At 48.2% G+C, this 27175-nt stretch overlaps 30 non-coding genes across 30 annotated transcripts; 15 read left to right on the forward strand and 15 right to left on the reverse strand.

Moving 5' to 3' along the window:
- Positions 1–898: 898 nt before the first annotated feature.
- trnal-aag (transfer RNA leucine (anticodon AAG)) lies at positions 899–980 on the reverse strand. Its single transcript has one exon. It is a non-coding gene; the product is annotated as a tRNA-Leu (tRNA).
- Positions 981–1605: 625 nt separating this feature from the next.
- trnal-caa (transfer RNA leucine (anticodon CAA)) lies at positions 1606–1724 on the forward strand. Its single transcript has 2 exons — positions 1606–1643; positions 1679–1724. It is a non-coding gene; the product is annotated as a tRNA-Leu (tRNA).
- A 937-nt stretch (positions 1725–2661) lies between these two features.
- Positions 2662–2743, reverse strand: trnal-aag (transfer RNA leucine (anticodon AAG)). The gene has a single exon. It is a non-coding gene; the product is annotated as a tRNA-Leu (tRNA).
- Positions 2744–3368: 625 nt separating this feature from the next.
- trnal-caa (transfer RNA leucine (anticodon CAA)) lies at positions 3369–3487 on the forward strand. Its single transcript has 2 exons — positions 3369–3406; positions 3442–3487. It is a non-coding gene; the product is annotated as a tRNA-Leu (tRNA).
- A 937-nt stretch (positions 3488–4424) lies between these two features.
- On the reverse strand, positions 4425–4506 carry trnal-aag (transfer RNA leucine (anticodon AAG)). The gene has a single exon. It is a non-coding gene; the product is annotated as a tRNA-Leu (tRNA).
- Positions 4507–5131: 625 nt separating this feature from the next.
- On the forward strand, positions 5132–5250 carry trnal-caa (transfer RNA leucine (anticodon CAA)). Its single transcript has 2 exons — positions 5132–5169; positions 5205–5250. It is a non-coding gene; the product is annotated as a tRNA-Leu (tRNA).
- Positions 5251–6187: 937 nt separating this feature from the next.
- Positions 6188–6269, reverse strand: trnal-aag (transfer RNA leucine (anticodon AAG)). Its single transcript has one exon. It is a non-coding gene; the product is annotated as a tRNA-Leu (tRNA).
- Positions 6270–6894: 625 nt separating this feature from the next.
- On the forward strand, positions 6895–7013 carry trnal-caa (transfer RNA leucine (anticodon CAA)). Its single transcript has 2 exons — positions 6895–6932; positions 6968–7013. It is a non-coding gene; the product is annotated as a tRNA-Leu (tRNA).
- Positions 7014–7950: 937 nt separating this feature from the next.
- On the reverse strand, positions 7951–8032 carry trnal-aag (transfer RNA leucine (anticodon AAG)). Its single transcript has one exon. It is a non-coding gene; the product is annotated as a tRNA-Leu (tRNA).
- A 625-nt stretch (positions 8033–8657) lies between these two features.
- On the forward strand, positions 8658–8776 carry trnal-caa (transfer RNA leucine (anticodon CAA)). The gene is made up of 2 exons: positions 8658–8695; positions 8731–8776. It is a non-coding gene; the product is annotated as a tRNA-Leu (tRNA).
- Positions 8777–9712: 936 nt separating this feature from the next.
- Positions 9713–9794, reverse strand: trnal-aag (transfer RNA leucine (anticodon AAG)). Its single transcript has one exon. It is a non-coding gene; the product is annotated as a tRNA-Leu (tRNA).
- Positions 9795–10419: 625 nt separating this feature from the next.
- trnal-caa (transfer RNA leucine (anticodon CAA)) lies at positions 10420–10538 on the forward strand. The gene is made up of 2 exons: positions 10420–10457; positions 10493–10538. It is a non-coding gene; the product is annotated as a tRNA-Leu (tRNA).
- Positions 10539–11473: 935 nt separating this feature from the next.
- Positions 11474–11556, reverse strand: trnal-aag (transfer RNA leucine (anticodon AAG)). The gene has a single exon. It is a non-coding gene; the product is annotated as a tRNA-Leu (tRNA).
- A 624-nt stretch (positions 11557–12180) lies between these two features.
- trnal-caa (transfer RNA leucine (anticodon CAA)) lies at positions 12181–12299 on the forward strand. The gene is made up of 2 exons: positions 12181–12218; positions 12254–12299. It is a non-coding gene; the product is annotated as a tRNA-Leu (tRNA).
- Positions 12300–13236: 937 nt separating this feature from the next.
- On the reverse strand, positions 13237–13318 carry trnal-aag (transfer RNA leucine (anticodon AAG)). The gene has a single exon. It is a non-coding gene; the product is annotated as a tRNA-Leu (tRNA).
- A 625-nt stretch (positions 13319–13943) lies between these two features.
- Positions 13944–14062, forward strand: trnal-caa (transfer RNA leucine (anticodon CAA)). The gene is made up of 2 exons: positions 13944–13981; positions 14017–14062. It is a non-coding gene; the product is annotated as a tRNA-Leu (tRNA).
- Positions 14063–14998: 936 nt separating this feature from the next.
- trnal-aag (transfer RNA leucine (anticodon AAG)) lies at positions 14999–15080 on the reverse strand. The gene has a single exon. It is a non-coding gene; the product is annotated as a tRNA-Leu (tRNA).
- Positions 15081–15705: 625 nt separating this feature from the next.
- trnal-caa (transfer RNA leucine (anticodon CAA)) lies at positions 15706–15824 on the forward strand. Its single transcript has 2 exons — positions 15706–15743; positions 15779–15824. It is a non-coding gene; the product is annotated as a tRNA-Leu (tRNA).
- Positions 15825–16759: 935 nt separating this feature from the next.
- Positions 16760–16842, reverse strand: trnal-aag (transfer RNA leucine (anticodon AAG)). Its single transcript has one exon. It is a non-coding gene; the product is annotated as a tRNA-Leu (tRNA).
- A 624-nt stretch (positions 16843–17466) lies between these two features.
- Positions 17467–17585, forward strand: trnal-caa (transfer RNA leucine (anticodon CAA)). Its single transcript has 2 exons — positions 17467–17504; positions 17540–17585. It is a non-coding gene; the product is annotated as a tRNA-Leu (tRNA).
- A 936-nt stretch (positions 17586–18521) lies between these two features.
- Positions 18522–18603, reverse strand: trnal-aag (transfer RNA leucine (anticodon AAG)). Its single transcript has one exon. It is a non-coding gene; the product is annotated as a tRNA-Leu (tRNA).
- Positions 18604–19228: 625 nt separating this feature from the next.
- On the forward strand, positions 19229–19347 carry trnal-caa (transfer RNA leucine (anticodon CAA)). Its single transcript has 2 exons — positions 19229–19266; positions 19302–19347. It is a non-coding gene; the product is annotated as a tRNA-Leu (tRNA).
- Positions 19348–20281: 934 nt separating this feature from the next.
- trnal-aag (transfer RNA leucine (anticodon AAG)) lies at positions 20282–20364 on the reverse strand. Its single transcript has one exon. It is a non-coding gene; the product is annotated as a tRNA-Leu (tRNA).
- A 624-nt stretch (positions 20365–20988) lies between these two features.
- On the forward strand, positions 20989–21107 carry trnal-caa (transfer RNA leucine (anticodon CAA)). The gene is made up of 2 exons: positions 20989–21026; positions 21062–21107. It is a non-coding gene; the product is annotated as a tRNA-Leu (tRNA).
- Positions 21108–22043: 936 nt separating this feature from the next.
- On the reverse strand, positions 22044–22125 carry trnal-aag (transfer RNA leucine (anticodon AAG)). Its single transcript has one exon. It is a non-coding gene; the product is annotated as a tRNA-Leu (tRNA).
- A 625-nt stretch (positions 22126–22750) lies between these two features.
- On the forward strand, positions 22751–22869 carry trnal-caa (transfer RNA leucine (anticodon CAA)). Its single transcript has 2 exons — positions 22751–22788; positions 22824–22869. It is a non-coding gene; the product is annotated as a tRNA-Leu (tRNA).
- Positions 22870–23805: 936 nt separating this feature from the next.
- On the reverse strand, positions 23806–23887 carry trnal-aag (transfer RNA leucine (anticodon AAG)). Its single transcript has one exon. It is a non-coding gene; the product is annotated as a tRNA-Leu (tRNA).
- A 625-nt stretch (positions 23888–24512) lies between these two features.
- trnal-caa (transfer RNA leucine (anticodon CAA)) lies at positions 24513–24631 on the forward strand. Its single transcript has 2 exons — positions 24513–24550; positions 24586–24631. It is a non-coding gene; the product is annotated as a tRNA-Leu (tRNA).
- Positions 24632–25567: 936 nt separating this feature from the next.
- On the reverse strand, positions 25568–25649 carry trnal-aag (transfer RNA leucine (anticodon AAG)). Its single transcript has one exon. It is a non-coding gene; the product is annotated as a tRNA-Leu (tRNA).
- Positions 25650–26274: 625 nt separating this feature from the next.
- Positions 26275–26393, forward strand: trnal-caa (transfer RNA leucine (anticodon CAA)). Its single transcript has 2 exons — positions 26275–26312; positions 26348–26393. It is a non-coding gene; the product is annotated as a tRNA-Leu (tRNA).
- The last annotated feature ends 782 nt before the right edge of the window (positions 26394–27175 follow it).

The following is a 27175-nucleotide window of genomic DNA, read 5'->3' on the forward strand; positions in this document are numbered from 1 at the left end:
AGCCTGCTCAACTGGCTTTAAATTTGCAAGTGGTCACCTCAAGCTCCTCAACGCTATTGTCGTTTGCCAATAAGCGAAAGGCACCGCACCGCCCACAGACCAACTTGTTTTGCTCTCTAAACTTATCACATTCTAACCCTGTTCTCGGGGATAGGGTTTAAAATCAGACTTCTCCTTTCAACCCATTCCCACACTAAAAAGCAGCAGACTCAAAGCATGACATTTTTATCCTCCCGCGTTGCTGAATTCCACGTTGCTTTCTCGTACTGTGGCTTTCAATCCCACTGCAGACAGTGGTGGTTCTCAGAAAAAGGGCACCACTGTCAAAGAATGAGATTTCTTCCACACAAAGGCTGCTCAAATCTGCTCCGTTCCTCAGGCAGGGAATTACTTGCAATGTTTACTTCCGACATTAACACATTTTGCCAGTATAAAAGGCACCAGAGCCAAACAAGTCAGGTATTAGCATGTGAAAGTTGCCAGAGTCGATGCCTTGGTGGACCGAGGCCTTTCAATGCTCAGACTGATGCTTACGGCCAAGGGCACAATAGTGTCAGGAAGGCCGAGTGGAGTGAGGCGCCAGACTCAAAGACTGTTAATCCTTAACTGACCAAAGGTCGGCGAATTCCGGTCCCTTTCTCGGGGCGTGGGTTGCAATCCCACCTCTGACGTGACATTTTTCCCCACACAAATGCAGCCAGCGTCAAAAGGCCTGTTGAACTGGCCTTCAATTTACAAGTGGCAACATCAAACTCTTCAACGGTTTGCCAACAAACTGAAGGCACCGTTCTCAGCTCAACCTCTTTTCCACACCAAAATAGTCATATCACAACACAGCGGGAGCCGACTGCTTCATGGCTCGCGGTGAAGGGGCGCAAATATTACACGCCACAAATTCTGGCAGCGGTGGGATTCGAACCCACGCCTCCGAAGAGACTGGAGCCTTAATCCAGCGCCTTAGACCGCTCGGCCACGCTACCACTGGCAGCAGTTTCCGTTCTGGAACTAGTGACCGGTGAGTGAAATGTGACTTTGCTTTGGGCAAGATAATAATCAAGGCCATTGAAGTGGCAGACGGTAAACTCTCGAGAAATGATTTTGCAGCATACAGGTCCACAGGGCAACACCAGTAATTAGGTGCACGTTGGAACGAAGCAGTTACAACCTTCATTCAATATTTATTCCGACATCAACGTCACTGACAAAACCAGATTATCTGGTCATGATCACATTGCCGTTTGTGGGATCTTGCTGTGTGCAAACTGGCTGCGGCGTTCCCCACATTGCAACAGTGCCTTCACTTTTACAATACTTCATTGGCTGTGAAGCGCCTTGGGACGTCGTTCGGTCATGAAAGGCGCTTTCGAAATACAATACAGAAAATGTTACCCGATAGCTGACAAAATGCGAGCTGTTGCGAGAAATACCTGTGTTTGAATGTTGGTTGCATTGCAGGGATGATGAACTTAATGACTGGCGCTGCCTGTTAAGTCCTGTCGTAAGAATGTGTGCGTTGTGTGTTTGCACAGGAGGAAGAATTGTGAGGCTGCTCAGTAAGTGTGCAGAATTTGCAGCACATTTTCCTGCAGCTGCTGCACGACCATTGTCAGGATGGCCGAGTGGTCTAAGGCGCCAGACTCAAGGACTGTTAATCCTTACCTTACCAAAGGTTGGTGTATTCTGGTCCCTTTCTAGGGGCGTGGGTTCGAATCCCACTTCTGACATTAACTTTTTATCCAGACAAATGCCAGCCAGCGTCAAAAAGCCTGCTCAACTGGCTTTAAATTTGCAAGTGGTCACCTCAAGCTCCTCAACGCTATTGTCGTTTGCCAATAAGCGAAAGGCACCGCACCGCCCACAGACCAACTTGTTTTGCTCTCTAAACTTATCACATTCTAACCCTGTTCTCGGGGATAGGGTTTAAAATCAGACTTCTCCTTTCAACCCATTCCCACACTAAAAAGCAGCAGACTCAAAGCATGACATTTTTATCCTCCCGCGTTGCTGAATTCCACGTTGCTTTCTCGTACTGTGGCTTTCAATCCCACTGCAGACAGTGGTGGTTCTCAGAAAAAGGGCACCACTGTCAAAGAATGAGATTTCTTCCACACAAAGGCTGCTCAAATCTGCTCCGTTCCTCAGGCAGGGAATTACTTGCAATGTTTACTTCCGACATTAACACATTTTGCCAGTATAAAAGGCACCAGAGCCAAACAAGTCAGGTATTAGCATGTGAAAGTTGCCAGAGTCGATGCCTTGGTGGACCGAGGCCTTTCAATGCTCAGACTGATGCTTACGGCCAAGGGCACAATAGTGTCAGGAAGGCCGAGTGGAGTGAGGCGCCAGACTCAAAGACTGTTAATCCTTAACTGACCAAAGGTCGGCGAATTCCGGTCCCTTTCTCGGGGCGTGGGTTGCAATCCCACCTCTGACGTGACATTTTTCCCCACACAAATGCAGCCAGCGTCAAAAGGCCTGTTGAACTGGCCTTCAATTTACAAGTGGCAACATCAAACTCTTCAACGGTTTGCCAACAAACTGAAGGCACCGTTCTCAGCTCAACCTCTTTTCCACACCAAAATAGTCATATCACAACACAGCGGGAGCCGACTGCTTCATGGCTCGCGGTGAAGGGGCGCAAATATTACACGCCACAAATTCTGGCAGCGGTGGGATTCGAACCCACGCCTCCGAAGAGACTGGAGCCTTAATCCAGCGCCTTAGACCGCTCGGCCACGCTACCACTGGCAGCAGTTTCCGTTCTGGAACTAGTGACCGGTGAGTGAAATGTGACTTTGCTTTGGGCAAGATAATAATCAAGGCCATTGAAGTGGCAGACGGTAAACTCTCGAGAAATGATTTTGCAGCATACAGGTCCACAGGGCAACACCAGTAATTAGGTGCACGTTGGAACGAAGCAGTTACAACCTTCATTCAATATTTATTCCGACATCAACGTCACTGACAAAACCAGATTATCTGGTCATGATCACATTGCCGTTTGTGGGATCTTGCTGTGTGCAAACTGGCTGCGGCGTTCCCCACATTGCAACAGTGCCTTCACTTTTACAATACTTCATTGGCTGTGAAGCGCCTTGGGACGTCGTTCGGTCATGAAAGGCGCTTTCGAAATACAATACAGAAAATGTTACCCGATAGCTGACAAAATGCGAGCTGTTGCGAGAAATACCTGTGTTTGAATGTTGGTTGCATTGCAGGGATGATGAACTTAATGACTGGCGCTGCCTGTTAAGTCCTGTCGTAAGAATGTGTGCGTTGTGTGTTTGCACAGGAGGAAGAATTGTGAGGCTGCTCAGTAAGTGTGCAGAATTTGCAGCACATTTTCCTGCAGCTGCTGCACGACCATTGTCAGGATGGCCGAGTGGTCTAAGGCGCCAGACTCAAGGACTGTTAATCCTTACCTTACCAAAGGTTGGTGTATTCTGGTCCCTTTCTAGGGGCGTGGGTTCGAATCCCACTTCTGACATTAACTTTTTATCCAGACAAATGCCAGCCAGCGTCAAAAAGCCTGCTCAACTGGCTTTAAATTTGCAAGTGGTCACCTCAAGCTCCTCAACGCTATTGTCGTTTGCCAATAAGCGAAAGGCACCGCACCGCCCACAGACCAACTTGTTTTGCTCTCTAAACTTATCACATTCTAACCCTGTTCTCGGGGATAGGGTTTAAAATCAGACTTCTCCTTTCAACCCATTCCCACACTAAAAAGCAGCAGACTCAAAGCATGACATTTTTATCCTCCCGCGTTGCTGAATTCCACGTTGCTTTCTCGTACTGTGGCTTTCAATCCCACTGCAGACAGTGGTGGTTCTCAGAAAAAGGGCACCACTGTCAAAGAATGAGATTTCTTCCACACAAAGGCTGCTCAAATCTGCTCCGTTCCTCAGGCAGGGAATTACTTGCAATGTTTACTTCCGACATTAACACATTTTGCCAGTATAAAAGGCACCAGAGCCAAACAAGTCAGGTATTAGCATGTGAAAGTTGCCAGAGTCGATGCCTTGGTGGACCGAGGCCTTTCAATGCTCAGACTGATGCTTACGGCCAAGGGCACAATAGTGTCAGGAAGGCCGAGTGGAGTGAGGCGCCAGACTCAAAGACTGTTAATCCTTAACTGACCAAAGGTCGGCGAATTCCGGTCCCTTTCTCGGGGCGTGGGTTGCAATCCCACCTCTGACGTGACATTTTTCCCCACACAAATGCAGCCAGCGTCAAAAGGCCTGTTGAACTGGCCTTCAATTTACAAGTGGCAACATCAAACTCTTCAACGGTTTGCCAACAAACTGAAGGCACCGTTCTCAGCTCAACCTCTTTTCCACACCAAAATAGTCATATCACAACACAGCGGGAGCCGACTGCTTCATGGCTCGCGGTGAAGGGGCGCAAATATTACACGCCACAAATTCTGGCAGCGGTGGGATTCGAACCCACGCCTCCGAAGAGACTGGAGCCTTAATCCAGCGCCTTAGACCGCTCGGCCACGCTACCACTGGCAGCAGTTTCCGTTCTGGAACTAGTGACCGGTGAGTGAAATGTGACTTTGCTTTGGGCAAGATAATAATCAAGGCCATTGAAGTGGCAGACGGTAAACTCTCGAGAAATGATTTTGCAGCATACAGGTCCACAGGGCAACACCAGTAATTAGGTGCACGTTGGAACGAAGCAGTTACAACCTTCATTCAATATTTATTCCGACATCAACGTCACTGACAAAACCAGATTATCTGGTCATGATCACATTGCCGTTTGTGGGATCTTGCTGTGTGCAAACTGGCTGCGGCGTTCCCCACATTGCAACAGTGCCTTCACTTTTACAATACTTCATTGGCTGTGAAGCGCCTTGGGACGTCGTTCGGTCATGAAAGGCGCTTTCGAAATACAATACAGAAAATGTTACCCGATAGCTGACAAAATGCGAGCTGTTGCGAGAAATACCTGTGTTTGAATGTTGGTTGCATTGCAGGGATGATGAACTTAATGACTGGCGCTGCCTGTTAAGTCCTGTCGTAAGAATGTGTGCGTTGTGTGTTTGCACAGGAGGAAGAATTGTGAGGCTGCTCAGTAAGTGTGCAGAATTTGCAGCACATTTTCCTGCAGCTGCTGCACGACCATTGTCAGGATGGCCGAGTGGTCTAAGGCGCCAGACTCAAGGACTGTTAATCCTTACCTTACCAAAGGTTGGTGTATTCTGGTCCCTTTCTAGGGGCGTGGGTTCGAATCCCACTTCTGACATTAACTTTTTATCCAGACAAATGCCAGCCAGCGTCAAAAAGCCTGCTCAACTGGCTTTAAATTTGCAAGTGGTCACCTCAAGCTCCTCAACGCTATTGTCGTTTGCCAATAAGCGAAAGGCACCGCACCGCCCACAGACCAACTTGTTTTGCTCTCTAAACTTATCACATTCTAACCCTGTTCTCGGGGATAGGGTTTAAAATCAGACTTCTCCTTTCAACCCATTCCCACACTAAAAAGCAGCAGACTCAAAGCATGACATTTTTATCCTCCCGCGTTGCTGAATTCCACGTTGCTTTCTCGTACTGTGGCTTTCAATCCCACTGCAGACAGTGGTGGTTCTCAGAAAAAGGGCACCACTGTCAAAGAATGAGATTTCTTCCACACAAAGGCTGCTCAAATCTGCTCCGTTCCTCAGGCAGGGAATTACTTGCAATGTTTACTTCCGACATTAACACATTTTGCCAGTATAAAAGGCACCAGAGCCAAACAAGTCAGGTATTAGCATGTGAAAGTTGCCAGAGTCGATGCCTTGGTGGACCGAGGCCTTTCAATGCTCAGACTGATGCTTACGGCCAAGGGCACAATAGTGTCAGGAAGGCCGAGTGGAGTGAGGCGCCAGACTCAAAGACTGTTAATCCTTAACTGACCAAAGGTCGGCGAATTCCGGTCCCTTTCTCGGGGCGTGGGTTGCAATCCCACCTCTGACGTGACATTTTTCCCCACACAAATGCAGCCAGCGTCAAAAGGCCTGTTGAACTGGCCTTCAATTTACAAGTGGCAACATCAAACTCTTCAACGGTTTGCCAACAAACTGAAGGCACCGTTCTCAGCTCAACCTCTTTTCCACACCAAAATAGTCATATCACAACACAGCGGGAGCCGACTGCTTCATGGCTCGCGGTGAAGGGGCGCAAATATTACACGCCACAAATTCTGGCAGCGGTGGGATTCGAACCCACGCCTCCGAAGAGACTGGAGCCTTAATCCAGCGCCTTAGACCGCTCGGCCACGCTACCACTGGCAGCAGTTTCCGTTCTGGAACTAGTGACCGGTGAGTGAAATGTGACTTTGCTTTGGGCAAGATAATAATCAAGGCCATTGAAGTGGCAGACGGTAAACTCTCGAGAAATGATTTTGCAGCATACAGGTCCACAGGGCAACACCAGTAATTAGGTGCACGTTGGAACGAAGCAGTTACAACCTTCATTCAATATTTATTCCGACATCAACGTCACTGACAAAACCAGATTATCTGGTCATGATCACATTGCCGTTTGTGGGATCTTGCTGTGTGCAAACTGGCTGCGGCGTTCCCCACATTGCAACAGTGCCTTCACTTTTACAATACTTCATTGGCTGTGAAGCGCCTTGGGACGTCGTTCGGTCATGAAAGGCGCTTTCGAAATACAATACAGAAAATGTTACCCGATAGCTGACAAAATGCGAGCTGTTGCGAGAAATACCTGTGTTTGAATGTTGGTTGCATTGCAGGGATGATGAACTTAATGACTGGCGCTGCCTGTTAAGTCCTGTCGTAAGAATGTGTGCGTTGTGTGTTTGCACAGGAGGAAGAATTGTGAGGCTGCTCAGTAAGTGTGCAGAATTTGCAGCACATTTTCCTGCAGCTGCTGCACGACCATTGTCAGGATGGCCGAGTGGTCTAAGGCGCCAGACTCAAGGACTGTTAATCCTTACCTTACCAAAGGTTGGTGTATTCTGGTCCCTTTCTAGGGGCGTGGGTTCGAATCCCACTTCTGACATTAACTTTTTATCCAGACAAATGCCAGCCAGCGTCAAAAAGCCTGCTCAACTGGCTTTAAATTTGCAAGTGGTCACCTCAAGCTCCTCAACGCTATTGGCGTTTGCCAATAAGCGAAAGGCACCGCACCGCCCACAGACCAACTTGTTTTGCTCTCTAAACTTATCACATTCTAACCCTGTTCTCGGGGATAGGGTTTAAAATCAGACTTCTCCTTTCAACCCATTCCCACACTAAAAAGCAGCAGACTCAAAGCATGACATTTTTATCCTCCCGCGTTGCTGAATTCCACGTTGCTTTCTCGTACTGTGGCTTTCAATCCCACTGCAGACAGTGGTGGTTCTCAGAAAAAGGGCACCACTGTCAAAGAATGAGATTTCTTCCACACAAAGGCTGCTCAAATCTGCTCCGTTCCTCAGGCAGGGAATTACTTGCAATGTTTACTTCCGACATTAACACATTTTGCCAGTATAAAAGGCACCAGAGCCAAACAAGTCAGGTATTAGCATGTGAAAGTTGCCAGAGTCGATGCCTTGGTGGACCGAGGCCTTTCAATGCTCAGACTGATGCTTACGGCCAAGGGCACAATAGTGTCAGGAAGGCCGAGTGGAGTGAGGCGCCAGACTCAAAGACTGTTAATCCTTAACTGACCAAAGGTCGGCGAATTCCGGTCCCTTTCTCGGGGCGTGGGTTGCAATCCCACCTCTGACGTGACATTTTTCCCCACACAAATGCAGCCAGCGTCAAAAGGCCTGTTGAACTGGCCTTCAATTTACAAGTGGCAACATCAAACTCTTCAACGGTTTGCCAACAAACTGAAGGCACCGTTCTCAGCTCAACCTCTTTTCCACACCAAAATAGTCATATCACAACACAGCGGGAGCCGACTGCTTCATGGCTCGCGGTGAAGGGGCGCAAATATTACACGCCACAAATTCTGGCAGCGGTGGGATTCGAACCCACGCCTCCGAAGAGACTGGAGCCTTAATCCAGCGCCTTAGACCGCTCGGCCACGCTACCACTGGCAGCAGTTTCCGTTCTGGAACTAGTGACCGGTGAGTGAAATGTGACTTTGCTTTGGGCAAGATAATAATCAAGGCCATTGAAGTGGCAGACGGTAAACTCTCGAGAAATGATTTTGCAGCATACAGGTCCACAGGGCAACACCAGTAATTAGGTGCACGTTGGAACGAAGCAGTTACAACCTTCATTCAATATTTATTCCGACATCAACATCACTGACAAAACCAGATTATCTGGTCATGATCACATTGCCGTTTGTGGGATCTTGCTGTGTGCAAACTGGCTGCGGCGTTCCCCACATTGCAACAGTGCCTTCACTTTTACAATACTTCATTGGCTGTAAAGCGCCTTGGGACGTCGTTCGGTCATGAAAGGCGCTTTCGAAATACAATACAGAAAATGTTACCCGATAGCTGACAAAATGCGAGCTGTTGCGAGAAATACCTGTGTTTGAATGTTGGTTGCATTGCAGGGATGATGAACTTAATGACTGGCGCTGCCTGTTAAGTCCTGTCGTAAGAATGTGTGCGTTGTGTGTTTGCACAGGAGGAAGAATTGTGAGGCTGCTCAGTAAGTGTGCAGAATTTGCAGCACATTTTCCTGCAGCTGCTGCACGACCATTGTCAGGATGGCCGAGTGGTCTAAGGCGCCAGACTCAAGGACTGTTAATCCTTACCTTACCAAAGGTTGGTGTATTCTGGTCCCTTTCTAGGGGCGTGGGTTCGAATCCCACTTCTGACATTAACTTTTTATCCAGACAAATGCCAGCCAGCGTCAAAAAGCCTGCTCAACTGGCTTTAAATTTGCAAGTGGTCACCTCAAGCTCCTCAACGCTATTGGCGTTTGCCAATAAGCGAAAGGCACCGCACCGCCCACAGACCAACTTGTTTTGCTCTCTAAACTTATCACATTCTAACCCTGTTCTCGGGGATAGGGTTTAAAATCAGACTTCTCCTTTCAACCCATTCCCACACTAAAAAGCAGCAGACTCAAAGCATGACATTTTTATCCTCCCGCGTTGCTGAATTCCACGTTGCTTTCTCGTACTGTGGCTTTCAATCCCACTGCAGACAGTGGTGGTTCTCAGAAAAAGGGCACCACTGTCAAAGAATGAGATTTCTTCCACACAAAGGCTGCTCAAATCTGCTCCGTTCCTCAGGCAGGGAATTACTTGCAATGTTACTTCCGACATTAACACATTTTGCCAGTATAAAAGGCACCAGAGCCAAACAAGTCAGGTATTAGCATGTGAAAGTTGCCAGAGTCGATGCCTTGGTGGACCGAGGCCTTTCAATGCTCAGACTGATGCTTACGGCCAAGGGCACAATAGTGTCAGGAAGGCCGAGTGGAGTGAGGCGCCAGACTCAAAGACTGTTAATCCTTAACTGACCAAAGGTCGGCGAATTCCGGTCCCTTTCTAGGGGCGTGGGTTGCAATCCCACCTCTGACGTGACATTTTTCCCCACACAAATGCAGCCAGCGTCAAAAGGCCTGTTGAACTGGCCTTCAATTTACAAGTGGCAACATCAAACTCTTCAACGGTTTGCCAACAAACTGAAGGCACCGTTCTCAGCTCAACCTCTTTTCCACACCAAATTAGTCATATCACAACACAGCGGGAGCCGACTGCTTCATGGCTCGCGGTGAAGGGGCACAAATATTACACGCCACAAATTCTGGCAGCGGTGGGATTCGAACACACGCCTCCGAAGAGACTGGAGCCTTAATCCAGCGCCTTAGACCGCTCGGCCACGCTACCACTGGCAGCAGTTTCCGTTCTGGAACTAGTGACCGGTGAGTGAAATGTGACTTTGCTTTGGGCAAGATAATAATCAAGGCCATTGAAGTGGCAGACGGTAAACTCTCGAGAAATGATTTTGCAGCATACAGGTCCACAGGGCAACACCAGTAATTAGGTGCACGTTGGAACGAAGCAGTTACAACCTTCATTCAATATTTATTCCGACATCAACATCACTGACAAAACCAGATTATCTGGTCATGATCACATTGCCGTTTGTGGGATCTTGCTGTGTGCAAACTGGCTGCGGCGTTCCCCACATTGCAACAGTGCCTTCACTTTTACAATACTTCATTGGCTGTAAAGCGCCTTGGGACGTCGTTCGGTCATGAAAGGCGCTTTCGAAATACAATACAGAAAATGTTACCCGATAGCTGACAAAATGCGAGCTGTTGCGAGAAATACCTGTGTTTGAATGTTGGTTGCATTGCAGGGATGATGAACTTAATGACTGGCGCTGCCTGTTAAGTCCTGTCGTAAGAATGTGTGCGTTGTGTGTTTGCACAGGAGGAAGAATTGTGAGGCTGCTCAGTAAGTGTGCAGAATTTGCAGCACACTTTTCTGCAGCTGCTGCAAGACCATTGTCAGGATGGCCGAGTGGTCTAAGGCGCCAGACTCAAGGACTGTTAATCGTTACCTTACCAAAGGTTGGTGTATTCTGGTCCCTTTCTAGGGGCGTGGGTTCGAATCCCACTTCTGACATTAACTTTTTATCCAGACAAATGCCAGCCAGCGTCAAAAAGCCTGCTCAACTGGCTTTAAATTTGCAAGTGGTCACCTGAAGCTCCTCAACGCTATTGGCGTTTGCCAATAAGCGAAAGGCACCGCACCGCCCACAGACCAACTTGTTTTGCTCTCTAAACTTATCACATTCTAACCCTGTTCTCGGGGATAGGGTTTAAAATCAGACTTCTCCTTTCAACCCATTCCCACACTAAAAAGCAGCAGACTCAAAGCATGACATTTTTATCCTCCCGCGTTGCTGAATTCCACGTTGCTTTCTCGTACTGTGGCTTTCAATCCCACTGCAGACAGTGGTGTTTCTCAGAAAAAGGGCACCACTGTCAAAGAATGAGATTTCTTCCACACAAAGGCTGCTCAAATCTGCTCCGTTACTCAGGCAGGGAATTACTTGCAATGTTACTTCCGACATTAACACATTTTGCCAGTATAAAAGGCACCAGAGCCAAACAAGTCAGGTATTAGCATGTGAAAGTTGCCAGAGTCGATGCCTTGGTGGACCGAGGCCTTTCAATGCTCAGACTGATGCTTACGGCCAAGGGCACAATAGTGTCAGGAAGGCCGAGTGGAGTGAGGCGCCAGACTCAAAGACTGTTAATCCTTAACTGACCAAAGGTCGGCGAATTCCGGTCGCTTTCTAGGGGCGTGGGTTGCAATCCCACCTCTGACGTGACATTTTTCCCCACACAAATGCAGCCAGCGTCAAAAGGCCTGTTGAACTGGCCTTCAATTTACAAGTGGCAACATCAAACTCTTCAACGGTTTGCCAACAAACTGAAGGCACCGTTCTCAGCTCAACCTCTTTTCCACACCAAAATAGTCATATCACAACACAGCGGGAGCCGACTGCTTCATGGCTCGCGGTGAATGGGCGCAAATATTACACGCCACAAATTCTGGCAGCGTGGGATTCGAACCCACGCCTCCGAAGAGACTGGAGCCTTAATCCAGCGCCTTAGACCGCTCGGCCACGCTACCACTGGCAGCAGTTTCCGTTCTGGAACTAGTGACCGGTGAGTGAAATGTGACTTTGCTTTGGGCAAGATAATAATCAAGGCAATTGAAGTGGCAGACGGTGAACTCTCGAGAAATGATTTTGCAGCATACAGGTCCACAGGGCAACACCAGTAATTAGGTGCACGTTGGAACGAAGCAGTTACAACCTTCATTCAATATTTATTCCGACATCAACATCACTGACAAAACCAGATTATCTGGTCATGATCACATTGCCGTTTGTGGGATCTTGCTGTGTGCAAACTGGCTGCGGCGTTCCCCACATTGCAACAGTGCCTTCACTTTTACAATACTTCATTGGCTGTAAAGCGCCTTGGGACGTCGTTCGGTCATGAAAGGCGCTTTCGAAATACAATACAGAAAATGTTACCCGATAGCTGACAAAATGCGAGCTGTTGCGAGAAATACCTGTGTTTGAATGTTGGTTGCATTGCAGGGATGATGAACTTAATGACTGGCGCTGCCTGTTAAGTCCTGTCGTAAGAATGTGTGCGTTGTGTGTTTGCACAGGAGGAAGAATTGTGAGGCTGCTCAGTAAGTGTGCAGAATTTGCAGCACATTTTCCTGCAGCTGCTGCACGACCATTGTCAGGATGGCCGAGTGGTCTAAGGCGCCAGACTCAAGGACTGTTAATCCTGACCTTACCAAAGGTTGGTGTATTCTGGTCCCTTTCTAGGGGCGTGGGTTCGAATCCCACTTCTGACATTAACTTTTTATCCAGACAAATGCCAGCCAGCGTCAAAAAGCCTGCTCAACTGGCTTTAAATTTGCAAGTGGTCACCTCAAGCTCCTCAACGCTATTGGCGTTTGCCAATAAGCGAAAGGCACCGCACCGCCCACAGACCAACTTGTTTTGCTCTCTAAACTTATCACATTCTAACCCTGTTCTCGGGGATAGGGTTTAAAATCAGACTTCTCCTTTCAACCCATTCCCACACTAAAAAGCAGCAGACTCAAAGCATGACATTTTTATCCTCCCGCGTTGCTGAATTCCACGTTGCTTTCTCGTACTGTGGCTTTCAATCCCACTGCAGACAGTGGTGGTTCTCAGAAAAAGGGCACCACTGTCAAAGAATGAGATTTCTTCCACACAAAGGCTGCTCAAATCTGCTCCGTTCCTCAGGCAGGGAATTACTTGCAATGTTACTTCCGACATTAACACATTTTGCCAGTATAAAAGGCACCAGAGCCAAACAAGTCAGGTATTAGCATGTGAAAGTTGCCAGAGTCGATGCCTTGGTGGACCGAGGCCTTTCAATGCTCAGACTGATGCTTACGGCCAAGGGCACAATAGTGTCAGGAAAGGCCGAGTGGAGTGAGGCGCCAGACTCAAAGACTGTTAATCCTTAACTGACCAAAGGTCGGCGAATTCCGGTCCCTTTCTAGGGGCGTGGGTTGCAATCCCACCTCTGACGTGACATTTTTCCCCACACAAATGCAGCCAGCGTCAAAAGGCCTGTTGAACTGGCCTTCAATTTACAAGTGGCAACATCAAACTCTTCAACGGTTTGCCAACAAACTGAAGGCACCGTTCTCAGCTCAACCTCTTTTCCACACCAAAATAGTCATATCACAACACAGCGGGAGCCGACTGCTTCATGGCTCGCGGTGAAGGGGCGCAAATATTACACGCCACAAATTCTGGCAGCGGTGGGATTCGAACACACGCCTCCGAAGAGACTGGAGCCTTAATCCAGCGCCTTAGACCGCTCGGCCACGCTACCACTGGCAGCAGTTTCCGTTCTGGAACTAGTGACCGGTGAGTGAAATGTGACTTTGCTTTGGGCAAGATAATAATCAAGGCCATTGAAGTGGCAGACGGTAAACTCTCGAGAAATGATTTTGCAGCATACAGGTCCACAGGGCAACACCAGTAATTAGGTGCACGTTGGAACGAAGCAGTTACAACCTTCATTCAATATTTATTCCGACATCAACATCACTGACAAAACCAGATTATCTGGTCATGATCACATTGCCGTTTGTGGGATCTTGCTGTGTGCAAACTGGCTGCGGCGTTCCCCACATTGCAACAGTGCCTTCACTTTTACAATACTTCATTGGCTGTAAAGCGCCTTGGGACGTCGTTCGGTCATGAAAGGCGCTTTCGAAATACAATACAGAAAATGTTACCCGATAGCTGACAAAATGCGAGCTGTTGCGAGAAATACCTGTGTTTGAATGTTGGTTGCATTGCAGGGATGATGAACTTAATGACTGGCGCTGCCTGTTAAGTCCTGTCGTAAGAATGTGTGCGTTGTGTGTTTGCACAGGAGGAAGAATTGTGAGGCTGCTCAGTAAGTGTGCAGAATTTGCAGCACATTTTCCTGCAGCTGCTGCACGACCATTGTCAGGATGGCCGAGTGGTCTAAGGCGCCAGACTCAAGGACTGTTAATCCTTACCTTACCAAAGGTTGGTGTATTCTGGTCCCTTTCTAGGGGCGAGGGTTCGAATCCCACTTCTGACATTAACTTTTTATCCAGACAAATGCCAGCCAGCGTCAAAAAGCCTGCTCAACTGGCTTTAAATTTGCAAGTGGTCACCTCAAGCTCCTCAACGCTATTGGCGTTTGCCAATAAGCGAAAGGCACCGCACCGCCCACAGACCAACTTGTTTTGCTCTCTAAACTTATCACATTCTAACCCTGTTCTCGGGGATAGGGTTTAAAATCAGACTTCTCCTTTCAACCCATTCCCACACTAAAAAGCAGCAGACTCAAAGCATGACATTTTTATCCTCCCGCGTTGCTGAATTCCACGTTGCTTTCTCGTACTGTGGCTTTCAATCCCACTGCAGACAGTGGTGTTTCTCAGAAAAAGGGCACCACTGTCAAAGAATGAGATTTCTTCCACACAAAGGCTGCTCAAATCTGCTCCGTTCCTCAGGCAGGGAATTACTTGCAATGTTACTTCCGACATTAACACATTTTGCCAGTATAAAAGGCACCAGAGCCAAACAAGTCAGGTATTAGCATGTGAAAGTTGCCAGAGTCGATGCCTTGGTGGACCGAGGCCTTTCAATGCTCAGACTGATGCTTACGGCCAAGGGCACAATAGTGTCAGGAAGGCCGAGTGGAGTGAGGCGCCAGACTCAAAGACTGTTAATCCTTAACTGACCAAAGGTCGGCGAATTCCGGTCCCTTTCTAGGGGCGTGGGTTGCAATCCCACCTCTGACGTGACATTTTTCCCCACACAAATGCAGCCAGCGTCAAAAGGCCTGTTGAACTGGCCTTCAATTTACAAGTGGCAACATCAAACTCTTCAACGGTTTGCCAACAAACTGAAGGCACCGTTCTCAGCTCAACCTCTTTTCCACACCAAAATAGTCATATCACAACACAGCGGGAGCCGACTGCTTCATGGCTCGCGGTGAAGGGGCGCAAATATTACACGCCACAAATTCTGGCAGCGGTGGGATTCGAACCCACGCCTCCGAAGAGACTGGAGCCTTAATCCAGCGCCTTAGACCGCTCGGCCACGCTACCACTGGCAGCAGTTTCCGTTCTGGAACTAGTGACCGGTGAGTGAAATGTGACTTTGCTTTGGGCAAGATAATAATCAAGGCCATTGAAGTGGCAGACGGTAAACTCTCGAGAAATGATTTTGCAGCATACAGGTCCACAGGGCAACACCAGTAATTAGGTGCACGTTGGAACGAAGCAGTTACAACCTTCATTCAATATTTATTCCGACATCAACATCACTGACAAAACCAGATTATCTGGTCATGATCACATTGCCGTTTGTGGGATCTTGCTGTGTGCAAACTGGCTGCGGCGTTCCCCACATTGCAACAGTGCCTTCACTTTTACAATACTTCATTGGCTGTGAAGCGCCTTGGGACGTCGTTCGGTCATGAAAGGCGCTTTCGAAATACAATACAGAAAATGTTACCCGATAGCTGACAAAATGCGAGCTGTTGCGAGAAATACCTGTGTTTGAATGTTGGTTGCATTGCAGGGATGATGAACTTAATGACTGGCGCTGCCTGTTAAGTCCTGTCGTAAGAATGTGTGCGTTGTGTGTTTGCACAGGAGGAAGAATTGTGAGGCTGCTCAGTAAGTGTGCAGAATTTGCAGCACATTTTCCTGCAGCTGCTGCACGACCATTGTCAGGATGGCCGAGTGGTCTAAGGCGCCAGACTCAAGGACTGTTAATCCTTACCTTACCAAAGGTTGGTGTATTCTGGTCCCTTTCTAGGGGCGAGGGTTCGAATCCCACTTCTGACATTAACTTTTTATCCAGACAAATGCCAGCCAGCGTCAAAAAGCCTGCTCAACTGGCTTTAAATTTGCAAGTGGTCACCTCAAGCTCCTCAACGCTATTGGCGTTTGCCAATAAGCGAAAGGCACCGCACCGCCCACAGACCAACTTGTTTTGCTCTCTAAACTTATCACATTCTAACCCTGTTCTCGGGGATAGGGTTTAAAATCAGACTTCTCCTTTCAACCCATTCCCACACTAAAAAGCAGCAGACTCAAAGCATGACATTTTTATCCTCCCGCGTTGCTGAATTCCACGTTGCTTTCTCGTACTGTGGCTTTCAATCCCACTGCAGACAGTGGTGGTTCTCAGAAAAAGGGCACCACTGTCAAAGAATGAGATTTCTTCCACACAAAGGCTGCTCAAATCTGCTCCGTTCCTCAGGCAGGGAATTACTTGCAATGTTACTTCCGACATTAACACATTTTGCCAGTATAAAAGGCACCAGAGCCAAACAAGTCAGGTATTAGCATGTGAAAGTTGCCAGAGTCGATGCCTTGGTGGACCGAGGCCTTTCAATGCTCAGACTGATGCTTACGGCCAAGGGCACAATAGTGTCAGGAAGGCCGAGTGGAGTGAGGCGCCAGACTCAAAGACTGTTAATCCTTAACTGACCAAAGGTCGGCGAATTCCGGTCCCTTTCTAGGGGCGTGGGTTGCAATCCCACCTCTGACGTGACATTTTTCCCCACACAAATGCAGCCAGCGTCAAAAGGCCTGTTGAACTGGCCTTCAATTTACAAGTGGCAACATCAAACTCTTCAACGGTTTGCCAACAAACTGAAGGCACCGTTCTCAGCTCAACCTCTTTTCCACACCAAAATAGTCATATCACAACACAGCGGGAGCCGACTGCTTCATGGCTCGCGGTGAATGGGCGCAAATATTACACGCCACAAATTCTGGCAGCGTGGGATTCGAACCCACGCCTCCGAAGAGACTGGAGCCTTAATCCAGCGCCTTAGACCGCTCGGCCACGCTACCACTGGCAGCAGTTTCCGTTCTGGAACTAGTGACCGGTGAGTGAAATGTGACTTTGCTTTGGGCAAGATAATAATCAAGGCAATTGAAGTGGCAGACGGTGAACTCTCGAGAAATGATTTTGCAGCATACAGGTCCACAGGGCAACACCAGTAATTAGGTGCACGTTGGAACGAAGCAGTTACAACCTTCATTCAATATTTATTCCGACATCAACATCACTGACAAAACCAGATTATCTGGTCATGATCACATTGCCGTTTGTGGGATCTTGCTGTGTGCAAACTGGCTGCGGCGTTCCCCACATTGCAACAGTGCCTTCACTTTTACAATACTTCATTGGCTGTAAAGCGCCTTGGGACGTCGTTCGGTCATGAAAGGCGCTTTCGAAATACAATACAGAAAATGTTACCCGATAGCTGACAAAATGCGAGCTGTTGCGAGAAATACCTGTGTTTGAATGTTGGTTGCATTGCAGGGATGATGAACTTAATGACTGGCGCTGCCTGTTAAGTCCTGTCGTAAGAATGTGTGCGTTGTGTGTTTGCACAGGAGGAAGAATTGTGAGGCTGCTCAGTAAGTGTGCAGAATTTGCAGCACATTTTCCTGCAGCTGCTGCACGACCATTGTCAGGATGGCCGAGTGGTCTAAGGCGCCAGACTCAAGGACTGTTAATCCTGACCTTACCAAAGGTTGGTGTATTCTGGTCCCTTTCTAGGGGCGTGGGTTCGAATCCCACTTCTGACATTAACTTTTTATCCAGACAAATGCCAGCCAGCGTCAAAAAGCCTGCTCAACTGGCTTTAAATTTGCAAGTGGTCACCTCAAGCTCCTCAACGCTATTGGCGTTTGCCAATAAGCGAAAGGCACCGCACCGCCCACAGACCAACTTGTTTTGCTCTCTAAACTTATCACATTCTAACCCTGTTCTCGGGGATAGGGTTTAAAATCAGACTTCTCCTTTCAACCCATTCCCACACTAAAAAGCAGCAGACTCAAAGCATGACATTTTTATCCTCCCGCGTTGCTGAATTCCACGTTGCTTTCTCGTACTGTGGCTTTCAATCCCACTGCAGACAGTGGTGGTTCTCAGAAAAAGGGCACCACTGTCAAAGAATGAGATTTCTTCCACACAAAGGCTGCTCAAATCTGCTCCGTTCCTCAGGCAGGGAATTACTTGCAATGTTACTTCCGACATTAACACATTTTGCCAGTATAAAAGGCACCAGAGCCAAACAAGTCAGGTATTAGCATGTGAAAGTTGCCAGAGTCGATGCCTTGGTGGACCGAGGCCTTTCAATGCTCAGACTGATGCTTACGGCCAAGGGCACAATAGTGTCAGGAAGGCCGAGTGGAGTGAGGCGCCAGACTCAAAGACTGTTAATCCTTAACTGACCAAAGGTCGGCGAATTCCGGTCCCTTTCTAGGGGCGTGGGTTGCAATCCCACCTCTGACGTGACATTTTTCCCCACACAAATGCAGCCAGCGTCAAAAGGCCTGTTGAACTGGCCTTCAATTTACAAGTGGCAACATCAAACTCTTCAACGGTTTGCCAACAAACTGAAGGCACCGTTCTCAGCTCAACCTCTTTTCCACACCAAAATAGTCATATCACAACACAGCGGGAGCCGACTGCTTCATGGCTCGCGGTGAAGGGGCGCAAATATTACACGCCACAAATTCTGGCAGCGGTGGGATTCGAACACACGCCTCCGAAGAGACTGGAGCCTTAATCCAGCGCCTTAGACCGCTCGGCCACGCTACCACTGGCAGCAGTTTCCGTTCTGGAACTAGTGACCGGTGAGTGAAATGTGACTTTGCTTTGGGCAAGATAATAATCAAGGCCATTGAAGTGGCAGACGGTAAACTCTCGAGAAATGATTTTGCAGCATACAGGTCCACAGGGCAACACCAGTAATTAGGTGCACGTTGGAACGAAGCAGTTACAACCTTCATTCAATATTTATTCCGACATCAACATCACTGACAAAACCAGATTATCTGGTCATGATCACATTGCCGTTTGTGGGATCTTGCTGTGTGCAAACTGGCTGCGGCGTTCCCCACATTGCAACAGTGCCTTCACTTTTACAATACTTCATTGGCTGTAAAGCGCCTTGGGACGTCGTTCGGTCATGAAAGGCGCTTTCGAAATACAATACAGAAAATGTTACCCGATAGCTGACAAAATGCGAGCTGTTGCGAGAAATACCTGTGTTTGAATGTTGGTTGCATTGCAGGGATGATGAACTTAATGACTGGCGCTGCCTGTTAAGTCCTGTCGTAAGAATGTGTGCGTTGTGTGTTTGCACAGGAGGAAGAATTGTGAGGCTGCTCAGTAAGTGTGCAGAATTTGCAGCACATTTTCCTGCAGCTGCTGCACGACCGTTGTCAGGATGGCCGAGTGGTCTAAGGCGCCAGACTCAAGGACTGTTAATCCTTACCTTACCAAAGGTTGGTGTATTCTGGTCCCTTTCTAGGGGCGTGGGTTCGAATCCCACTTCTGACATTAACTTTTTATCCAGACAAATGCCAGCCAGCGTCAAAAAGCCTGCTCAACTGGCTTTAAATTTGCAAGTGGTCACCTCAAGCTCCTCAACGCTATTGGCGTTTGCCAATAAGCGAAAGGCACCGCACCGCCCACAGACCAACTTGTTTTGCTCTCTAAACTTATCACATTCTAACCCTGTTCTCGGGGATAGGGTTTAAAATCAGACTTCTCCTTTCAACCCATTCCCACACTAAAAAGCAGCAGACTCAAAGCATGACATTTTTATCCTCCCGCGTTGCTGAATTCCACGTTGCTTTCTCGTACTGTGGCTTTCAATCCCACTGCAGACAGTGGTGGTTCTCAGAAAAAGGGCACCACTGTCAAAGAATGAGATTTCTTCCACACAAAGGCTGCTCAAATCTGCTCCGTTCCTCAGGCAGGGAATTACTTGCAATGTTACTTCCGACATTAACACATTTTGCCAGTATAAAAGGCACCAGAGCCAAACAAGTCAGGTATTAGCATGTGAAAGTTGCCAGAGTCGATGCCTTGGTGGACCGAGGCCTTTCAATGCTCAGACTGATGCTTACGGCCAAGGCACAATAGTGTCAGGAAGGCCGAGTGGAGTGAGGCGCCAGACTCAAAGACTGTTAATCCTTAACTGACCAAAGGTCGGCCAATTCCGGTCCCTTTCTAGGGGCGTGGGTTGCAATCCCACCTCTGACGTGACATTTTTCCCCACACAAATGCAGCCAGCGTCAAAAGGCCTGTTGAACTGGCCTTCAATTTACAAGTGGCAACATCAAACTCTTCAACGGTTTGCCAACAAACTGAAGGCACCGTTCTCAGCTCAACCTCTTTTCCACACCAAAATAGTCATATCACAACACAGCGGGAGCCGACTGCTTCATGGCTCGCGGTGAATGGGCGCAAATATTACACGCCACAAATTCTGGCAGCGTGGGATTCGAACCCACGCCTCCGAAGAGACTGGAGCCTTAATCCAGCGCCTTAGACCGCTCGGCTACGCTACCACTGGCAGCAGTTTCCGTTCTGGAACTAGTGACCGGTGAGTGAAATGTGACTTTGCTTTGGGCAAGATAATAATCAAGGCCATTGAAGTGGCAGACGGTAAACTCTCGAGAAATGATTTTGCAGCATACAGGTCCACAGGGCAACACCAGTAATTAGGTGCACGTTGGAACGAAGCAGTTACAACCTTCATTCAATATTTATTCCGACATCAACATCACTGACAAAACCAGATTATCTGGTCATGATCACATTGCCGTTTGTGGGATCTTGCTGTGTGCAAACTGGCTGCGGCGTTCCCCACATTGCAACAGTGCCTTCACTTTTACAATACTTCATTGGCTGTAAAGCGCCTTGGGACGTCGTTCGGTCATGAAAGGCGCTTTCGAAATACAATACAGAAAATGTTACCCGATAGCTGACAAAATGCGAGCTGTTGCGAGAAATACCTGTGTTTGAATGTTGGTTGCATTGCAGGGATGATGAACTTAATGACTGGCGCTGCCTGTTAAGTCCTGTCGTAAGAATGTGTGCGTTGTGTGTTTGCACAGGAGGAAGAATTGTGAGGCTGCTCAGTAAGTGTGCAGAATTTGCAGCACATTTTCCTGCAGCTGCTGCACGACCATTGTCAGGATGGCCGAGTGGTCTAAGGCGCCAGACTCAAGGACTGTTAATCCTTACCTTACCAAAGGTTGGTGTATTCTGGTCCCTTTCTAGGGGCGTGGGTTCGAATCCCACTTCTGACATTAACTTTTTATCCAGACAAATGCCAGCCAGCGTCAAAAAGCCTGCTCAACTGGCTTTAAATTTGCAAGTGGTCACCTCAAGCTCCTCAACGCTATTGGCGTTTGCCAATAAGCGAAAGGCACCGCACCGTCCACAGACCAACTTGTTTTGCTCTCTAAACTTATCACATTCTAACCCTGTTCTCGGGGATAGGGTTTAAAATCAGACTTCTCCTTTCAACCCATTCCCACACTAAAAAGCAGCAGACTCAAAGCATGACATTTTTATCCTCCCGCGTTGCTGAATTCCACGTTGCTTTCTCGTACTGTGGCTTTCAATCCCACTGCAGACAGTGGTGGTTCTCAGAAAAAGGGCACCACTGTCAAAGAATGAGATTTCTTCCACACAAAGGCTGCTCAAATCTGCTCCGTTACTCAGGCAGGGAATTACTTGCAATGTTACTTCCGACATTAACACATTTTGCCAGTATAAAAGGCACCAGAGCCAAACAAGTCAGGTATTAGCATGTGAAAGTTGCCAGAGTCGATGCCTTGGTGGACCGAGGCCTTTCAATGCTCAGACTGATGCTTACGGCCAAGGGCACAATAGTGTCAGGAAGGCCGAGTGGAGTGAGGCGCCAGACTCAAAGACTGTTAATCCTTAACTGACCAAAGGTCGGCGAATTCCGGTCCCTTTCTAGGGGCGTGGGTTGCAATCCCACCTCTGACGTGACATTTTTCCCCACACAAATGCAGCCAGCGTCAAAAGGCCTGTTGAACTGGCCTTCAATTTACAAGTGGCAACATCAAACTCTTCAACGGTTTGCCAACAAACTGAAGGCACCGTTCTCAGCTCAACCTCTTTTCCACACCAAAATAGTCATATCACAACACAGCGGGAGCCGACTGCTTCATGGCTCGCGGTGAAGGGGCGCAAATATTACACGCCACAAATTCTGGCAGCGGTGGGATTCGAACCCACGCCTCCGAAGAGACTGGAGCCTTAATCCAGCGCCTTAGACCGCTCGGCCACGCTACCACTGGCAGCAGTTTCCGTTCTGGAACTAGTGACCGGTGAGTGAAATGTGACTTTGCTTTGGGCAAGATAATAATCAAGGCCATTGAAGTGGCAGACGGTAAACTCTCGAGAAATGATTTTGCAGCATACAGGTCCACAGGGCAACACCAGTAATTAGGTGCACGTTGGAACGAAGCAGTTACAACCTTCATTCAATATTTATTCCGACATCAACATCACTGACAAAACCAGATTATCTGGTCATGATCACATTGCCGTTTGTGGGATCTTGCTGTGTGCAAACTGGCTGCGGCGTTCCCCACATTGCAACAGTGCCTTCACTTTTACAATACTTCATTGGCTGTGAAGCGCCTTGGGACGTCGTTCGGTCATGAAAGGCGCTTTCGAAATACAATACAGAAAATGTTACCCGATAGCTGACAAAATGCGAGCTGTTGCGAGAAATACCTGTGTTTGAATGTTGGTTGCATTGCAGGGATGATGAACTTAATGACTGGCGCTGCCTGTTAAGTCCTGTCGTAAGAATGTGTGCGTTGTGTGTTTGCACAGGAGGAAGAATTGTGAGGCTGCTCAGTAAGTGTGCAGAATTTGCAGCACATTTTCCTGCAGCTGCTGCACGACCATTGTCAGGATGGCCGAGTGGTCTAAGGCGCCAGACTCAAGGACTGTTAATCCTTACCTTACCAAAGGTTGGTGTATTCTGGTCCCTTTCTAGGGGCGAGGGTTCGAATCCCACTTCTGACATTAACTTTTTATCCAGACAAATGCCAGCCAGCGTCAAAAAGCCTGCTCAACTGGCTTTAAATTTGCAAGTGGTCACCTCAAGCTCCTCAACGCTATTGGCGTTTGCCAATAAGCGAAAGGCACCGCACCGCCCACAGACCAACTTGTTTTGCTCTCTAAACTTATCACATTCTAACCCTGTTCTCGGGGATAGGGTTTAAAATCAGACTTCTCCTTTCAACCCATTCCCACACTAAAAAGCAGCAGACTCAAAGCATGACATTTTTATCCTCCCGCGTTGCTGAATTCCACGTTGCTTTCTCGTACTGTGGCTTTCAATCCCACTGCAGACAGTGGTGGTTCTCAGAAAAAGGGCACCACTGTCAAAGAATGAGATTTCTTCCACACAAAGGCTGCTCAAATCTGCTCCGTTACTCAGGCAGGGAATTACTTGCAATGTTACTTCCGACATTAACACATTTTGCCAGTATAAAAGGCACCAGAGCCAAACAAGTCAGGTATTAGCATGTGAAAGTTGCCAGAGTCGATGCCTTGGTGGACCGAGGCCTTTCAATGCTCAGACTGATGCTTACGGCCAAGGGCACAATAGTGTCAGGAAGGCCGAGTGGAGTGAGGCGCCAGACTCAAAGACTGTTAATCCTTAACTGACCAAAGGTCGGCGAATTCCGGTCCCTTTCTAGGGGCGTGGGTTGCAATCCCACCTCTGACGTGACATTTTTCCCCACACAAATGCAGCCAGCGTCAAAAGGCCTGTTGAACTGGCCTTCAATTTACAAGTGGCAACATCAAACTCTTCAACGGTTTGCCAACAAACTGAAGGCACCGTTCTCAGCTCAACCTCTTTTCCACACCAAAATAGTCATATCACAACACAGCGGGAGCCGACTGCTTCATGGCTCGCGGTGAAGGGGCGCAAATATTACACGCCACAAATTCTGGCAGCGGTGGGATTCGAACCCACGCCTCCGAAGAGACTGGAGCCTTAATCCAGCGCCTTAGACCGCTCGGCCACGCTACCACTGGCAGCAGTTTCCGTTCTGGAACTAGTGACCGGTGAGTGAAATGTGACTTTGCTTTGGGCAAGATAATAATCAAGGCCATTGAAGTGGCAGACGGTAAACTCTCGAGAAATGATTTTGCAGCATACAGGTCCACAGGGCAACACCAGTAATTAGGTGCACGTTGGAACGAAGCAGTTACAACCTTCATTCAATATTTATTCCGACATCAACGTCACTGACAAAACCAGATTATCTGGTCATGATCACATTGCCGTTTGTGGGATCTTGCTGTGTGCAAACTGGCTGCGGCGTTCCCCACATTGCAACAGTGCCTTCACTTTTACAATACTTCATTGGCTGTGAAGCGCCTTGGGACGTCGTTCGGTCATGAAAGGCGCTTTCGAAATACAATACAGAAAATGTTACCCGATAGCTGACAAAATGCGAGCTGTTGCGAGAAATACCTGTGTTTGAATGTTGGTTGCATTGCAGGGATGATGAACTTAATGACTGGCGCTGCCTGTTAAGTCCTGTCGTAAGAATGTGTGCGTTGTGTGTTTGCACAGGAGGAAGAATTGTGAGGCTGCTCAGTAAGTGTGCAGAATTTGCAGCACATTTTCCTGCAGCTGCTGCACGACCATTGTCAGGATGGCCGAGTGGTCTAAGGCGCCAGACTCAAGGACTGTTAATCCTTACCTTACCAAAGGTTGGTGTATTCTGGTCCCTTTCTAGGGGCGTGGGTTCGAATCCCACTTCTGACATTAACTTTTTATCCAGACAAATGCCAGCCAGCGTCAAAAAGCCTGCTCAACTGGCTTTAAATTTGCAAGTGGTCACCTCAAGCTCCTCAACGCTATTGTCGTTTGCCAATAAGCGAAAGGCACCGCACCGCCCACAGACCAACTTGTTTTGCTCTCTAAACTTATCACATTCTAACCCTGTTCTCGGGGATAGGGTTTAAAATCAGACTTCTCCTTTCAACCCATTCCCACACTAAAAAGCAGCAGACTCAAAGCATGACATTTTTATCCTCCCGCGTTGCTGAATTCCACGTTGCTTTCTCGTACTGTGGCTTTCAATCCCACTGCAGACAGTGGTGTTTCTCAGAAAAAGGGCACCACTGTCAAAGAATGAGATTTCTTCCACACAAAGGCTGCTCAAATCTGCTCCGTTCCTCAGGCAGGGAATTACTTGCAATGTTACTTCCGACATTAACACATTTTGCCAGTATAAAAGGCACCAGAGCCAAACAAGTCAGGTATTAGCATGTGAAAGTTGCCAGAGTCGATGCCTTGGTGGACCGAGGCCTTTCAATGCTCAGACTGATGCTTACGGCCAAGGGCACAATAGTGTCAGGAAAGCCGAGTGGAGTGAGGCGCCAGACTCAAAGACTGTTAATCCTTAACTGACCAAAGGTCGGCGAATTCCGGTCCCTTTCGAGGGGCGTGGGTTGCAATCCCACCTCTGACGTGACATTTTTCCCCACACAAATGCAGCCAGCGTCAAAAGGCCTGTTGAACTGGCCTTCAATTTACAAGTGGCAACATCAAACTCTTCAACGGTTTGCCAACAAACTGAAGGCACCGTTCTCAGCTCAACCTCTTTTCCACACCAAAATAGTCATATCACAACACAGCGGGAGCCGACTGCTTCATGGCTCGCGGTGAAGGGGCGCAAATATTACACGCCACAAATTCTGGCAGCGGTGGGATTCGAACCCACGCCTCCGAAGAGACTGGAGCCTTAATCCAGCGCCTTAGACCGCTCGGCCACGCTACCACTGGCAGCAGTTTCCGTTCTGGAACTAGTGACCGGTGAGTGAAATGTGACTTTGCTTTGGGCAAGATAATAATCAAGGCCATTGAAGTGGCAGACGGTAAACTCTCGAGAAATGATTTTGCAGCATACAGGTCCACAGGGCAACACCAGTAATTAGGTGCACGTTGGAACGAAGCAGTTACAACCTTCATTCAATATTTATTCCGACATCAACATCACTGACAAAACCAGATTATCTGGTCATGATCACATTGCCGTTTGTGGGATCTTGCTGTGTGCAAACTGGCTGCGGCGTTCCCCACATTGCAACAGTGCCTTCACTTTTACAATACTTCATTGGCTGTGAAGCGCCTTGGGACGTCGTTCGGTCATGAAAGGCGCTTTCGAAATACAATACAGAAAATGTTACCCGATAGCTGACAAAATGCGAGCTGTTGCGAGAAATACCTGTGTTTGAATGTTGGTTGCATTGCAGGGATGATGAACTTAATGACTGGCGCTGCCTGTTAAGTCCTGTCGTAAGAATGTGTGCGTTGTGTGTTTGCACAGGAGGAAGAATTGTGAGGCTGCTCAGTAAGTGTGCAGAATTTGCAGCACATTTTCCTGCAGCTGCTGCACGACCGTTGTCAGGATGGCCGAGTGGTCTAAGGCGCCAGACTCAAGGACTGTTAATCCTTACCTTACCAAAGGTTGGTGTATTCTGGTCCCTTTCTAGGGGCGTGGGTTCGAATCCCACTTCTGACATTAACTTTTTATCCAGACAAATGCCAGCCAGCGTCAAAAAGCCTGCTCAACTGGCTTTAAATTTGCAAGTGGTCACCTCAAGCTCCTCAACGCTATTGGCGTTTGCCAATAAGCGAAAGGCACCGCACCGCCCACAGACCAACTTGTTTTGCTCTCTAAACTTATCACATTCTAACCCTGTTCTCGGGGATAGGGTTTAAAATCAGACTTCTCCTTTCAACCCATTCCCACACTAAAAAGCAGCAGACTCAAAGCATGACATTTTTATCCTCCCGCGTTGCTGAATTCCACGTTGCTTTCTCGTACTGTGGCTTTCAATCCCACTGCAGACAGTGGTGGTTCTCAGAAAAAGGGCACCACTGTCAAAGAATGAGATTTCTTCCACACAAAGGCTGCTCAAATCTGCTCCGTTACTCAGGCAGGGAATTACTTGCAATGTTACTTCCGACATTAACACATTTTGCCAGTATAAAAGGCACCAGAGCCAAACAAGTCAGGTATTAGCATGTGAAAGTTGCCAGAGTCGATGCCTTGGTGGACCGAGGCCTTTCAATGCTCAGACTGATGCTTACGGCCAAGGGCACAATAGTGTCAGGAAGGCCGAGTGGAGTGAGGCGCCAGACTCAAAGACTGTTAATCCTTAACTGACCAAAGGTCGGCGAATTCCGGTCCCTTTCTAGGGGCGTGGGTTGCAATCCCACCTCTGACGTGACATTTTTCCCCACACAAATACAGCCAGCGTCAAAAGGCCTGTTGAACTGGCCTTCAATTTACAAGTGGCA

Source organism: Pristiophorus japonicus, chromosome 8 (genome assembly GCF_044704955.1).
Source record: "Pristiophorus japonicus isolate sPriJap1 chromosome 8, sPriJap1.hap1, whole genome shotgun sequence".
Taxonomy (NCBI): Eukaryota; Metazoa; Chordata; class Chondrichthyes; family Pristiophoridae; genus Pristiophorus; species Pristiophorus japonicus.